We start from the raw sequence: 17737 nt of genomic DNA on the forward strand, positions 1-17737 counted from the left end.
TGCTGTATAGGGATATGATTGGAGCTCAGTGTTATGTGACCACCCTGCTGTATAGGGATATGATTGGAGCTCAGTGTTATGTGACCACCCTGCTGTATAGGGATATGATTGGAGCTCAGTGTTATGTGACCACCCTGCTGTATAGGGATATGATTGGAGCTCAGTGTTATGTGACCACCCTGCTGTATAGGGATATGATTGGAGCTCAGTGTTATGTGACCACCCTGCTGTATAGGGCTATGATTGGAGCTCAGTGTTATGTGACCACCCTGCTGTATAGGGATATGATTGGAGCTCAGTGTTATGTGACCACCCTGCTGTATAGGGCTATGATTGGAGCTCAGTGTTATGTGACCACCCTGCTGCATAGGGATATGATTGGAGCTCAGTGTTATGTGACCACCCTGCTGTATAGGGATATGATTGGAGCTCAGTGTTATGTGACCACCCTGCTGTATAGGGATATGATTGGAGCTCAGTGTTATGTGGCCACCCTGCTGTATAGGGATATGATTGGAGCTCAGTGTTATGTGACCACCCTGCTGTATAGGGATATGATTGGAGCTCAGTGTTATGTGACCACCCTGCTGTATAGGGATATGATTGGAGCTCAGTGTTATGTGACCACCCTGCTGTATAGGGATATGATTGGAGCTCAGTGTTATGTGGCCACCCTGCTGTATAGGGCTATGATTGGAGCTCTGTGTTATGTGACCACCCTGCTGTATAGGGATATGATTGGAGCTCAGTGTTATGTGACCACCCTGCTGTATAGGGCTATGATTGGAGCTCAGTGTTATGTGACCACCCTGCTGTATAGGGCTATGATTGGAGCTCAGTGTTATGTGATCACCCTGCTGTATAGGGATATGATTGGAGCTCAGTGTTATGTGACCACCCTGCTGTATAGGGCTATGATTGGAGCTCAGTGTTATGTGACCACCCTGCTGTATAGGGATATGATTGGAGCTCAGTGTTATGTGACCACCCTGCTGTATAGGGCTATGATTGGAGCTCAGTGTTATGTGACCACCCTGCTGTATAGGGATATGATTGGAGCTCAGTGTTATGTGGTCACCCTGCTGTATAGGGATATGATTGGAGCTCAGTGTTATGTGTCCACCCTGCTGTATAGGGATATGATTGGAGCTCAGTGTTATGTGACCACCCTGCTGTATAGGGCTATGATTGGAGCTCAGTGTTATGTGACCACCCTGCTGTATAGGGATATGATTGGAGCTCAGTGTTATGTGATCACCCTGCTGTATAGGGCTATGATTGGAGCTCAGTGTTATGTGACCACCCTGCTGTATAGGGATATGATTGGAGCTCAGTGTTATGTGACCACCCTGCTGTATAGGGCTATGATTGGAGCTCAGTGTTATGTGACCACCCTGCTGTATAGGGCTATGATTGGAGCTCAGTGTTATGTGACCACCCTGCTGTATAGGGATATGATTGGAGCTCAGTGTTATGTGACCACCCTGCTGTATAGGGATATGATTGGAGCTCAGTGTTATGTGACCACCCTGCTGTATAGGGATATGATTGGAGCTCAGTGTTATGTGACTACCCTGCTGTATAGGGCTATGATTGGAGCTCAGTGTTATGTGACCACCCTGCTGTATAGGGATATGATTGGAGCTCAGTGTTATGTGACCACCCTGCTGTATAGAGATATGATTGGAGCTCAGTGTTATGTGATCACCCTGCTGTATAGGGATATGATTGGAGCTCAGTGTTATGTGACCACCCTGCTGTATAGGGATATGATTGGAGCTCAGTGTTATGTGACCACCCTGCTGTATAGGGCTATGATTGGAGCTCAGTGTTATGTGACCACCCTGCTGTATAGGGCTATGATTGGAGCTCAGTGTTATGTGACCACCCTGCTGTATAGGGCTATGATTGGAGCTCAGTGTTATGTGACCACCCTGCTGTATAGGGATATGATTGGAGCTCAGTGTTATGTGACCACCCTGCTGTATAGGGATATGATTGGAGCTCAGTGTTATGTGACCACCCTGCTGTATAGGGATATGATTGGAGCTCAGTGTTATGTGGCCACCCTGCTGTATAGGGATATGATTGGAGCTCAGTGTTATGTGACCACCCTGCTGTATAGGGATATGATTGGAGCTCAGTGTTATGTGGCCACCCTGCTGTATAGGGCTATGATTGGAGCTCAGTGTTATGTGACCACCCTGCTGTATAGGGATATGATTGGAGCTCAGTGTTATGTGGTCACCCTGCTGTATAGGGCTATGATTGGAGCTCAGTGTTATGTGACCACCCTGCTGTATAGGGCTATGATTGGAGCTCAGTGTTATGTGACCACCCTGCTGTATAGGGCTATGATTGGAGCTCAGTGTTATGTGACCACCCTGCTGTATAGGGCTATGATTGGAGCTCAGTGTTATGTGACCACCCTGCTGTATAGGGATATGATTGGAGCTCAGTGTTATGTGACCACCCTGCTGTATAGGGCTATGATTGGAGCTCAGTGTTATGTGACCACCCTGCTGTATAGGGCTATGATTGGAGCTCAGTGTTATGTGACCACCCTGCTGTATAGGGATATGATTGGAGCTCAGTGTTATGTGACCACCCTGCTGTATAGGGCTATGATTGGAGCTCAGTGTTATGTGACCACCCTGCTGTATAGGGATATGATTGGAGCTCAGTGTTATGTGACCACCCTGCTGTATAGGGATATGATTGGAGCTCAGTGTTATGTGACCACCCTGCTGTATAGGGCTATGATTGGAGCTCAGTGTTATGTGGGAGTGACTAACATAAATTAGGGGAGGTAACAAGTTCTCTGCTCAGGCAGCTGAGAGCAGGAAATGTGAGCAGTGCATGCAGGGAAATGTAGTCTTTGAGATCACAGGCATAGCCACCATAACCAGGAAGTAACTGGAATTTATGAGCTGAATAACCGGTGAATGGGGGGCAGAAAAAAAATCACAAACATGTCAGAGAGGTGGTAGGTGAATATTAGAGATTAGCGAACTTACAGTAAATTCGATTTGTCACGAACTTCTCGGCTCGGCAGTTGATGACTTTTCCTGCATTAATTAGTTCAGCTTTCAGGTGCTCTGATGGGCTGGAAAAGATGGATACAGTCCTAGGAGACTCTTTCCTAGGACTGTATCCACCTTTTCCAGCCCACCGGAGCACCTGAAAGCTGAACTAATTTACGCAGGATAAGTCATCAACTCCCGAGCCGAGAAGTTTGTGACGAATCGAATTTACTGTAAGTTCGCTCATCTCTAGTGAATATACTATGGAATGGCTATGTATTTTTTTTTCTTTGCTGCATGGGATATCTTCTTTAATCCTCACTTTTACCTATTTTTGGATGACATTTTGGGGGCTTCAGAGCCAATTACCAGGTTTCCATAGATATGGTCTCAACATACAATGGTCGTCCTGGAACCAATTAATATTGTAACTTAAGGGACCACTGTACATACATACACATTATATACTATACACATATATATATACACACACACGTTATACATACCTACACACATCAATATATCTATCTCTACATACCTCCTTCCTCAGAGCTGTACAGGAAGTGTACTAACAGGACCTGCGATGATGTCATAGTCAGGTGATCAGTCACATGGAGGAGGAGGAGTCACATGATCAGGGGCTGCTGCTCTTGGCTCATCTGCTCAGAGTAGAGATAAATGATGTCAGAGGACGGTGACTGTAGGTGTCTATGTGGATAAGAAGATGTATGGACACCGACAATAACAGGACAAAATACACTAAATGTCTGTATTATAGTATATACCTGTATTATAGTATTATAGCATATACATGTATTATAGTATATACATGTATTATAGTATTATAGTATATACATGTATTATAGCATTATAGTATATACATGTATTATAGCATTATAGTATATACATGTATTATAGTATTATAGTATATACATGTATTATAGTATTATAGTATATACATGTATTATAGTATTATAGTATATACATGTATTATAGTATTATAGTATATACGTGTATTATAGTATATACATGTATTATAGTATTATAGTATATACATGTATTATAGCATTATAGTATATACATGTATTATAGTATTATAGTATATACATGTATTATAGTGTATATGTCAGAGGACGGTGACTGTAGGTGTCTATGTGGATAAGAAGATGTATGGACACCGACAATAACAGGACAAAATACACTAAATGTCTGTATTATAGTATATACATGTATTATAGTATTATAGTATATACATGTATTATAGTATTATAGTATATACATGTATTATAGTATTATAGTATATACATGTATTATAGTATTATAGTATATACATGTATTATAGTATTATAGTATATACATGTATTATAGTATCATAGTATATACATGTATTATAGTATTATAGTATATACATGTATTATAGTATTATAGTATATACATGTATTATAGTATTATAGTATATACATGTATTATAGTATTATAGTATATACATGTATTATAGTATTATAGCATATACATGTATTATAGTATTATAGTATATACATGTATTATAGTATATACATGTATTATAGTATATACATGTATTATAGTATTATAGTATATACATGTGTTATAGTATTATAGTATATACATGTATTATAGTATTATAGTATATACATGTGTTATAGTATTATAGTATATACATGTATTATAGTATTATAGTATATACATGTATTATAGTATTATAGTATATACATGTATTATAGTATTATAGTATATACATGTATTATAGTATTATAGTATATACATGTCTTATAGTATTATAGTATATACATGTATTATAGTATTATAGTGTATACATGTATTATAGTATATACATGTATTATAGTATTATAGCATATACATGTATTATAGTATATAAATGTATTATAGTATTATAGCATATACATGTATTATAGTATATAAATGTATTATAGTATTATAGTATATACATGTATTATAGTATTATAGTATATACATGTATTATAGTATTATAGTATATACATGTATTATAGTATTATAGTATATACATGTATTATAGTATTATAGTATATACATGTATTATAGTATTATAGTATATACATGTAGTATAGTATTATAGTATATACATGTAGTATAGTATTATAGTATTATAGTATATACATGTATTATAGTATTATAGTATATACATGTATTATAGTATTATAGTATATACATGTATTATAGTATTATAGTATATACATGTATTATAGTATTATAGTATATACATGTATTATAGTATTATAGTATATACATGTATTATAGTATTATAGTATATACATGTATTATAGTATTATAGTATATACATGTATTATAGTATATACATGTATTATAGTATTATAGTATATACATGTATTATAGTATTATAGTATATACATGTATTATAGTGTATATGTCAGAGGACGGTGACTGTAGGTGTCTATGTGGATAAGAAGATGTATGGACACCGACAATAACAGGACAAAATACACTAAATGTCTGTATTATAGTATATACATGTATTATAGTATTATAGTATATACATGTATTATAGTATTATAGTATATACATGTATTATAGTATTATAGTATATACATGTATTATAGTATTATAGTATATACATGTATTATAGTATATACATGTATTATAGTATATACATGTATTATAGTATTATAGCATATACATGTATTATAGTATTATAGTATTATAGTGTATACATGTATTATAGTATATACATGTATTATAGTATTATAGCACATACATGTATTATAGTATTATAGTATATACATGTATTATAGTATTATAGTATATACATGTATTATAGTATTATAGTATATACATGTATTATAGTATTATAGTATATACATGTATTATAGTATTATAGTATATACATGTATTATAGTATTATAGTATATACATGTAATATAGTATTATAGTATATACATGTATTATAGTATTATAGTATATACATGTATTATAGTATTATAGTATATACATGTATTATAGTGTATATGTTAGAGGACGGTGACTGTAGGTGTCTATGTGGATAGGAAGATGTATGGACACCGACAATAACAGGACAAAATACACTAAATGTCTGTATTATAGTATATATATGTATTATAGTATTATAGCATATACATGTATTATAGTATTATAGTATATACATGTATTATAGTATTATAGTATATACATGTATTATAGTATTATAGTATATACATGTATTATAGTATTATAGTATATACATGTAATATAGTATTATAGTATATACATGTATTATAGTATTATAGTATATACATGTATTATAGTATTATAGTATATACATGTATTATAGTATTATAGTATATACATGTATTATAGTATTATAGTATATACATGTATTATAGTATTATAGTATATACATGTATTATAGTGTATATGTTAGAGGACGGTGACTGTAGGTGTCTATGTGGATAAGAAGATGTATGGACACCGACAATAACAGGACAAAATACACTAAATGTCTGTATTATAGTATATACATGTATTCTAGTATTATAGCATATACATGTATTATAGTATATACATGTATTATAGTATATACATGTATTATAGTATTATAGCATATACATGTATTTATAGTATTATAGCATATACATGTATTATAGTATTATAGTATTTACATGTATTATAGTATTATAGTATATACGTGTATTATAGTATTATAGTATATACGTGTATTATAGTATTATAGTATATACATGTATTATAGTATTATAGTATATACATGTATTATAGTATTATAGTATATACATGTATTATAGTATATACATGTATTATAGTATTATAGTATATACATGTATTATAGTATATACATGTATTATAGTATTATAGTATATACATGTATTATAGTATTATAGTATATACATGTATTATAGTATTATATCATATACATGTATAATAGTGTTATAGTATATACATGTATTATAGTATTATAGTGTATACATGTATTATAGTATTATAGTATATACATGTATTATAGTATTATAGTATATACATGTATTATAGTATATACATGTATTATAGTATATACATGTATTATAGTATTATAGCATATACATGTATTATAGTATATACATGTATTATAGTGTATACATGTATTATAGTATTATAGTGTATACATGTATTATAGTATTATAGTATATACATGTATTATAGTATTATAGTATATACATGTATTATAGTATTATAGTATATACATGTATTATAGTATTATAGTATATACATGTATTATAGTATATACATGTATTATAGTATTATATTATATACATGTATTATAGTATATACATGTATTATAGTATTATAGTATATACATGTATTATAGTATTATAGTATATACATGTATTATAGTATTATAGCATATACATGTATTATAGTATATACATGTATTATAGTATATATATGTATTATAGTATTATAGTATATACATGTATTATAGTATTATAGTATATACATGTATTATAGTATATATATCAGAGGACGGTGACTGTAGGTGTCTATGTGGATAAGAAGATGTATGGACACAGACAATAACAGGACAAAATACACTAAATGTCTGTATTATAGTATATACATGTATTATAGTATTATAGTATATACATGTATTATAGTATATACATGTATTATAGTATATACATATATTATAGTGTATATGTCAGAGGACGGTGACTGTAGGTGTCTATGTGGATAAGAAGATGTATGGACACCGACAATAACAGGACAAAATACACTAAATGTCTGTATTATAGTATATACATGTATTATAGTATTATAGTATATACAGGTATTATAGTATTATAGTATATACATGTGTTATAGTATTATAGTGTATATACATGTGTTATAGTATTATAGTGTATATACATGTATTATAGTGTTATAGTATATACATGTATTATAGTATTATAGTATATACATGTATTATAGTATTATAGTGTATATACATGTATTATAGTGTTATAGTATATACATGTATTATAGTATATACATGTATTATAGTATATACATGTATTATAGTATATACATGTATTATAGTATTATAGCATATACATGTATTATAGTATTATAGCGTTTACATGTATTATAGTATTATAGCGTATACATGTATTATAGTATTATAGCATATACATGTATTATAGTATTATAGCGTATACATGTATTATAGTTTTATAGTATATACATGTATTATAGTATTATAGTGTATACATGTATTATAGTATTATAGTGTATACATGTATTATAGTATTGTAGTGTATACATGTATTATAGTATTATAGTGTATACATGTATTATAGTATTATAGTATATACATGTATTATAGTATTATAGTATATACATGTATTATAGTATACATATATTATAGTATTATAGTATATACATGTATTATAGTATTATAGTATATACATGTATTATAGTATTATAGTGTATACATGTATTATAGTATTATAGTGTATACATGTATTATAGTATTATAGTGTATACATGTATTATAGTATTATAGTGTATACATGTATTATAGTATTATAGTGTATACATGTATTATAGTATTATAGTGTATACATGTATTATAGTATTATAGTATATACATGTATTATAGTATTATAGTATATACATGTATTATAGTATTATAGTATATACATGTATTATAGTATTATAGTATATACATGTATTATAGTATATACATGTATTATAGTATTATAGCATATACATGTATTATAGTATTATAGTATATACATGTATTATTGTATTATAGTATATACATGTATTATAGTATTATAGTATATACATGTATTATAGTATTATAGTATATACATGTATTATTGTATTATAGTATATACATGTATTATAGTATTATAGTATATACATGTATTATTGTATTATAGTATATACAAGTATTATAGTATATACATGTATTATGGTATTATAGCATATACATGTATTATAGTATTATAGCATATACATGTATTATAGTGTTATAGCATATACATGTATTATAGTATTATAGGATATACATGTATTATAGTATTATAGTATATACATGTATTATAGTATTATAGTATAGACATGTATTATAGTATTATATTATATACATGTATTATAGTATTATAGTATATACATGTATTATAGTATTATAGTATATACATGTATTATAGTGTTATAGTATATACATGTATTATAGTGTTATAGTATGTACATGTATTATAGTATTATAGTATGTACATGTGTTATAGTATTATAGTGTATACATGTATTATAGTATTATAGTGTATACATGTATTATAGTATTATAGTATATACATGTATTATAGTATTATAGTATATACATGTATTATAGTATTATAGTATATACATGTATTATAGTATTATAGTGTATACATGTATTATAGTATTATAGTGTATACATGTATTATAGTATTATAGTGTATACATGTATTATAGTATTATAGTGTATACATGTATTATAGTATTATAGTGTATACATGTATTATAGTATTATAGTGTATACATGTATTATAGTATTATAGTGTATACATGTATTATAGTATTATAGTGTATACATGTATTATAGTATTATAGTGTATACATGTATTATAGTATATACATGTATTATAGTATTATAGTATATACATGTATTATAGTATTATAGTATATACATGTATTATAGTATTATAGTATATACATGTATTATAGTATTATAGTATATACATGTATTATAGTATTATAGTATATACATGTATTATAGTATTATAGTATATACATGTATTATAGTATTATAGCATATACATGTATTATAGTATATACATGTATTATAGTGTATATGTTAGAGGACGGTGACTGTAGGTGTCTATGTGGATAAGAAGATGTATGGACACCGACAATAACAGGACAAATACACTAAATGTCTGTATTATAGTATATACATGTATTATAGTATTATAGTATATACATGTATTATAGTATATACATGTATTATAGTATTATAGTATATACATGTATTATAGTATATACATGTATTCTAGTATTATAGTATATACATGTATTATAGTATTATAGTATATACATGTATTATAGTATTATAGTATATACATGTATTATAGTATTATAGTATATACATGTATTATAGTATATACATGTATTATAGTATTATAGTATATACATGTATTATAGTATTATAGCATATACATGTATTATTGTATTATAGTATATACATGTATTATAGTATTATAGTATATACATGTATTATAGTATTATAGTATATACATGTATTATAGTATTATATCATATACATGTATTATAGTGTTATAGTATATACATGTATTATAGTATTATAGTATATACATGTATTATAGTATTATAGTATATACATGTATTATAGTATATACATGTATTATAGTATTATAGCATATACATGTATTATAGTATATACATGTATTATAGTTTTATAGTGTATACATGTATTATAGTATTATAGTGTATACATGTATTATAGTATTATAGTATATACATGTATTATAGTATTATAGTATATACATGTATTATAGTATTATAGTATATACATGTATTATAGTATTATAGTATATACATGTATTATAGTATTATAGTATATACATGTATTATAGTATTATAGTATATATATGTATTATAGTATTATAGTATATACATGTATTATAGTATTATAGTATATACATGTATTATAGTGTATATGTCAGAGGACGGTGACTGTAGGTGTCTATGTGGATAAGATGATGTATGGACACAGACAATAACAGGACAAAATACACTAAATGTCTGTATTATAGTATATACATGTATTATAGTATTATAGTATATACATGTATTATAGTATATACATGTATTATAGTATATACATATATTATAGTGTATATGTCAGAGGACGGTGACTGTAGGTGTCTATGTGGATAAGAAGATGTATGGACACCGACAATAACAGGACAAAATACACTAAATGTCTGTATTATAGTATATACATGTATTATAGTATATACATGTATTATAGTATTATAGTATATACATGTATTATAGTATTATAGTATATACATGTGTTATAGTATTATAGTATATACATGTATTATAGTATTATAGTATATACATGTATTATAGTATTATAGTATATACATGTGTTATAGTATTATAGTATATACATGTATTATAGTATTATAGTATATACATGTATTATAGTATTATAGTATATACATGTATTATAGTATTATAGTGTATACATGTATTATAGTATTATAGTATATACATGTATTATAGTATATACATGTATTATAGTATTATAGTGTATACATGTATTATAGTATTATAGTATATACATGTATTATAGTGTTATAGTATATACATGTATTATAGTATATACATGTATTATAGTATATACATGTATTATAGTATTATAGTATATACATGTATTATAGTATTATAGCATATACATGTATTATAGTATTATAGCGTATACATGTATTATAGTGTATACATGTATTATAGTATTATAGTGTATACATGTATTATAGTATTATAGTGTATACATGTATTATAGTATTGTAGTGTATACATGTATTATAGTATTATAGTGTATACATGTATTATAGTATTATAGTGTATACATGTATTATAGTATTATAGTGTATACATGTATTATAGTATTATAGTGTATACATGTATTATAGTATTATAGTGTATACATGTATTATAGTATTATAGTGTATACATGTATTATAGTATTATAGTGTATACATGTATTATAGTATTATAGTGTATACATGTATTATAGTATTATAGTATATACATGTATTATAGTATTATAGTATATACATGTATTATAGTATTATAGTATATACATGTATTATAGTATTATAGTATATACATGTATTATAGTATTATAGTATATACATGTATTATAGTATATACATGTATTATAGTATTATAGCATATACATGTATTATAGTATTATAGTATATACATGTATTATTGTATTATAGTATATACATGTATTATAGTATTATAGTATATACATGTATTATAGTATTATAGTATATACATGTATTATTGTATTATAGTATATACATGTATTATAGTATTATAGTATATACATGTATTATGGTATTATAGCATATACATGTATTATAGTATTATAGCATATACATGTATTATAGTGTTATAGTATATACATGTATTATAGTATTATAGGATATACATGTATTATAGTATTATAGGATATACATGTATTATAGTATTATAGTAAAGACATGTATTATAGTATTATATTATATACATGTATTATAGTATTATAGTATATACATGTATTATAGTATTATAGTATATACATGTATTATAGTGTTATAGTATATACATGTATTATAGTGTTATAGTATATACATGTATTATAGTATTATAGTATATACATGTATTATAGTATTATAGTATATACATGTATTATAGTATTATAGTATATACATGTATTATAGTATTATAGTATATACATGTATTATAGTATTATAGTATATACATGTATTATAGTATTATAGTATGTACATGTGTTATAGTATTATAGTGTATACATGTATTATAGTATTATAGTGTATACATGTATTATAGTATATACATGTATTATAGTATTATAGTATATACATGTATTATTGTATTATAGTATATACATGTATTATAGTATTATAGTATATACATGTATTATGGTATTATAGCATATACATGTATTATAGTATTATAGCATATACATGTATTATAGTGTTATAGTATATACATGTATTATAGTATTATAGGATATACATGTATTATAGTATTATAGGATATACATGTATTATAGTATTATAGTATAGACATGTATTATAGTATTATATTATATACATGTATTATAGTATTATAGTATATACATGTATTATAGTATTATAGTATATACATGTATTATAGTGTTATAGTATGTACATGTATTATAGTATTATAGTATGTACATGTGTTATAGTATTATAGTGTGTACATGTATTATAGTATTATAGTGTATACATGTATTATAGTATTATAGTATATACATGTATTATAGTATTATAGTATATACATGTATTATAGTATTATAGTGTATACATGTATTATAGTATTATAGTGTATACATGTATTATAGTATTATAGTGTATACATGTATTATAGTATTATAGTGTATACATGTATTATAGTATTATAGTGTATACATGTATTATAGTATTATAGTGTATACATGTATTATAGTATTATAGTGTATACATGTATTATAGTATTATAGTGTATACATGTATTATAGTATTATAGTGTATACATGTATTATAGTATTATAGTGTATACATGTATTATAGTATTATAGTGTATACATGTATTATAGTATTATAGTATATACATGTATTATAGTATTATAGTATATACATGTATTATTGTATTATAGTATATACATGTATTATAGTATTATAGCATATACATGTATTATAGTATTATAGTATATACATGTATTATAGTATTATAGCATATACATGTATTATAGTGTTATAGTATATACATGTATTATAGTATTATAGGATATACATGTATTATAGTATTATAGGATATACATGTATTATAGTATTATAGTATTATAGTATATACATGTATTATAGTATTATAGTATATACATGTATTATAGTATTATAGTATATACATGTATTATAGTATTATAGTATATACATGTATTATAGTATTATAGTATATACATGTATTATAGTATTATAGTATATACATGTATTATTGTATTATAGTATATACATGTATTATAGTATTATAGCATATACATGTATTATAGTATTATAGCATATACATGTATTATAGTATTATAGCATATACATGTATTATAGTGTTATAGTATATACATGTATTATAGTATTATAGGATATACATGTATTATAGTATTATAGGATATACATGTATTATAGTATTATAGTATTATAGTATATACATGTATTATAGTATTATAGTATATACATGTATTATAGTATTATAGTATATACATGTATTATAGTATTATAGTATATACATGTGTTATAGTATTATAGTATATACATGTGTTATAGTATTATAGTATATACATGTATTATAGTATTATAGTATATACATGTATTATAGTATTATAGTATATACATGTATTATAGTATTATAGTGTATACATGTGTTATAGTATTATAGTATATACATGTATTATAGTATTATAGTATATACATTTATTATAGTATTATAGTATATACATGTATTATAGTATTATAGTATATACATGTATTATAGTATATACATGTATTATAGTATTATAGTATATACATGTGTTATAGTATTATAGTATATACATGTATTATAGTATTATAGTATATACATTTATTATAGTATTATAGTATATACATGTATTATAGTATTATAGTATATACATGTATTATAGTATATACATGTATTATAGTATTATAGTATATACATGTATTATAGTATATACATGTATTATAGTATTATAGTATATACATGTGTTATAGTATTATAGTATATACATGTATTATAGTATTATAGTATATACATGTATTATAGTATATACATGTATTATAGTATATACATTTATTATAGTATTATAGTATATACATGTATTATAGTGTTATAGTATATACATGTATTATAGTATATACATGTATTATAGTATTATAGTATATACATGTATTATAGTGTTATAGTATATACATGTATTATAGTATATACATGTATTATAGTATATACATTTATTATAGTATATAGTATATACATGTATTATAGTATTATAGTATATACATTTATTATAGTATTATAGTATATACATGTATTAGTGTTATAGTATATACATGTATTATAGTGTTATAGTATATACATGTATTATAGTATTATAGCATATACATTTATTATAGTATTATAGTATATACATGTATTATAGTATTATAGTATATACATGTATTATAGTATATACATGTATTATAGTATTATAGTATATACATGTATTATAGTATTATAGTATATACATGTATTATAGTATTATAGTATATACATGTATTATAGTATATACATGTATTATAGTGTTATAGTATATACATGTATTATAGTGTTATAGTATATACATGTATTATAGTGTTATAGTATATACATGTATTATAGTATTATAGTATATACATGTATTATAGTATTATAGTATATACATGTATTATAGTATTATAGTATATACATGTATTATAGTATTATAGTATATACATGTATTATAGTATACATATATTATAGTATTATAGTATATACATGTATTATAGTATTATAGCATATACATGTATTATAGTATTATAGTATATACATGTATTATAGTATTATAGCATATACATGTATTATAGTATTATAGTATATACATGGATAATAGTATTATAGTATATACATGTATTATAGCATATACATGTATTATAGTATTATAGCATATACATGTATTATAGTATTATAGCATATACATGTATTATAGTATTATAGCATATACATGTATTATAGTATTATAGCATATACATGTATTATAGTATATACATGTAATAGAGTATTATAGTATATACATGTATTATAGTATTATAGCATATACATGTATTATAGTATATACATGTAATATATTATTATAGCATATAGTATTATAGTATATACATGTATTATAGTATATACATGTAACTGTAGAGGAGAAGGAATCCACTGACAGCCGACTTAACATCATATAGTCAGACTCTTATTCTTCTTCCTGAGAAGACCTCAAATGATTTAACCAGTTGAGATGGGCAGTACTATCCTCCGAAACCCCACAACCCCTGGCAGACAGTGTGAACTTTAGATGGCTGATGCAGCTTCTACTACTACCACTAGGCACCTGGCTGCTGCTGCCTCTACTGGTGCTGGTACTGACACCAACATTCTTACTGGCAGAGGACATGACATGGGTCTTCTGTCCTCTGTTCCGTCCAGCAATTCCCCTAATTCAGTTATTTTGATCCTTTTGAGATTATTTTTTTACTTACTTACTAGACAACTTTATCTTACAACCAGGGAAATATAATATATGTTTGATTAAACCAAGAATATGGATGTACAGGAGCTTTGGATGGCTAATGTGTATTATTTTTCTGCACTTTTCTTGCGCTGTTAGCTTACATCTGGTAGATATACTGTGTGTGTGCTTAAACCCCATAAATGTAAGGCGTTCTAGATGTCTCTGCAGCCCACAGCTTTGTTCAGTTGTACTGTGCCTGGAAAAGGGCTGGCTGGGATTTGTAGTGCATGATGGGGCTTCTGCAGGAAGAGATGACACAGGAGATCTCTGGGATCAACCCACAGCTTTGCTTAGTAGTTGTACAGACATTTTTATATGCCAAATGGACAGGAGGTCCCAGAGAGGAGCCCGCAGATGAGGCTGTGCTCACTTTGCTGTGGTATTGTCGTAAAAAAATTCCAAAGTCCAAAATAACATATTTTTGGTTGCTTTTTATATCATGAAAAAATGACCGTATGGACCTATAGAATAAAGAGAAGGTGTCATTTTTACCGAAAAATGTACTGTGTAGAAACGGAAGCCCCCAAAATTTTCAAAATTGCATTTTTTCTTCAATTTTGTCGCACAATTATTTTTTTTTCCGTTTCGCCGTAGATTTTTGGGTAAAATGACTGATGTCATTACAAAGTAGAATTGGTGGCGCAAAAAATAAGCCATAATATGGATTTTTAGGTGCAAAATTGAAAGGGTTAAGATTTTTAAAAGGTAAGGAGGAAAAAACGAAAGTGCAAAAACTGGAAAACCCTGCGTCCTTAAGGGGTTAATATCCTTTGTAATCTCATTGTAATATAAATTTTCAGCAATTTTCCGTTACATTTTTAGACTATGCTTAACTGCTACCATATTAGTCTCATTATATTATCCCATAAATGTATCAACTTTGAAAAATTCTACCTAAAACAAAAATAGGATGCAGAAATGTTATTTTTTTTTGGCTGTCTGGGCATGCCGGGAGTTGTAGTTTTGCAACATCTGGAGGTCCGCAGGTTGAAGACCACTGGTATAGGAGCTAGTACTCGCGTGTCCCCGCCGCTCCGGACTGTCACCGCTGCCCTGGATGTCACCCTCCATCGCTGTCGCCGCTTCCCCGGGTGTCCCCGTCGCTCCGGAACATCTCTGCTGCCCGGTATCCTTGCTCTCCGTCGCCGCCATCACATCGCTATGCACGCCGCTCCTATTGGATGATGGGACGGCATGCTGGGAGTTGTAGTTTTGCAACATCTGGAGGTCCGCAGGTTGAAGGTTCCGAATCTTTTTTTTTTCTAGATTTTCATCCTTTAAAATTGGGTGCGTCTTATATGCCGGAGCGTCTTATATGGCGAAAAATACGGTAGTTGTTTTGTAATTTTGACAATTTTATTTCATGGAAAATATTTACCTAAAGTGCAGATTATTTTGATGTGTAAAGCATTTATATTTATACAAAATATTTTTTTTTTGTTCCAAAACAGTTTGTTTGGTTGCACAAAATTTGTGTTCAAAGCTAAAATTTTTTTAAAGAAAAAATCAAATAACCAATAATAAACAGCTTTTGTAACACAATAAAATAGTCTAAATT

At 26.8% G+C, this 17737-nt stretch overlaps 1 protein-coding gene across 1 annotated transcript in view; it reads right to left on the minus strand.

Moving 5' to 3' along the window:
* LOC130300128 (uncharacterized) overlaps positions 1 to 17737 on the minus strand; it is a 246533-nt gene that overhangs the window by 207649 nt on the left and 21147 nt on the right. Inside the window, exon 2 of the mRNA XM_056551524.1 lies at positions 3562 to 3682. The gene's annotated coding sequence lies outside the window, so the exon portion shown is untranslated. The remainder of the gene's footprint in view (positions 1 to 3561; positions 3683 to 17737) is intronic.

The sequence above is a fragment of the Hyla sarda genome, chromosome 1 (genome assembly GCF_029499605.1).
Source record: "Hyla sarda isolate aHylSar1 chromosome 1, aHylSar1.hap1, whole genome shotgun sequence".
Taxonomy (NCBI): Eukaryota; Metazoa; Chordata; class Amphibia; order Anura; family Hylidae; genus Hyla; species Hyla sarda.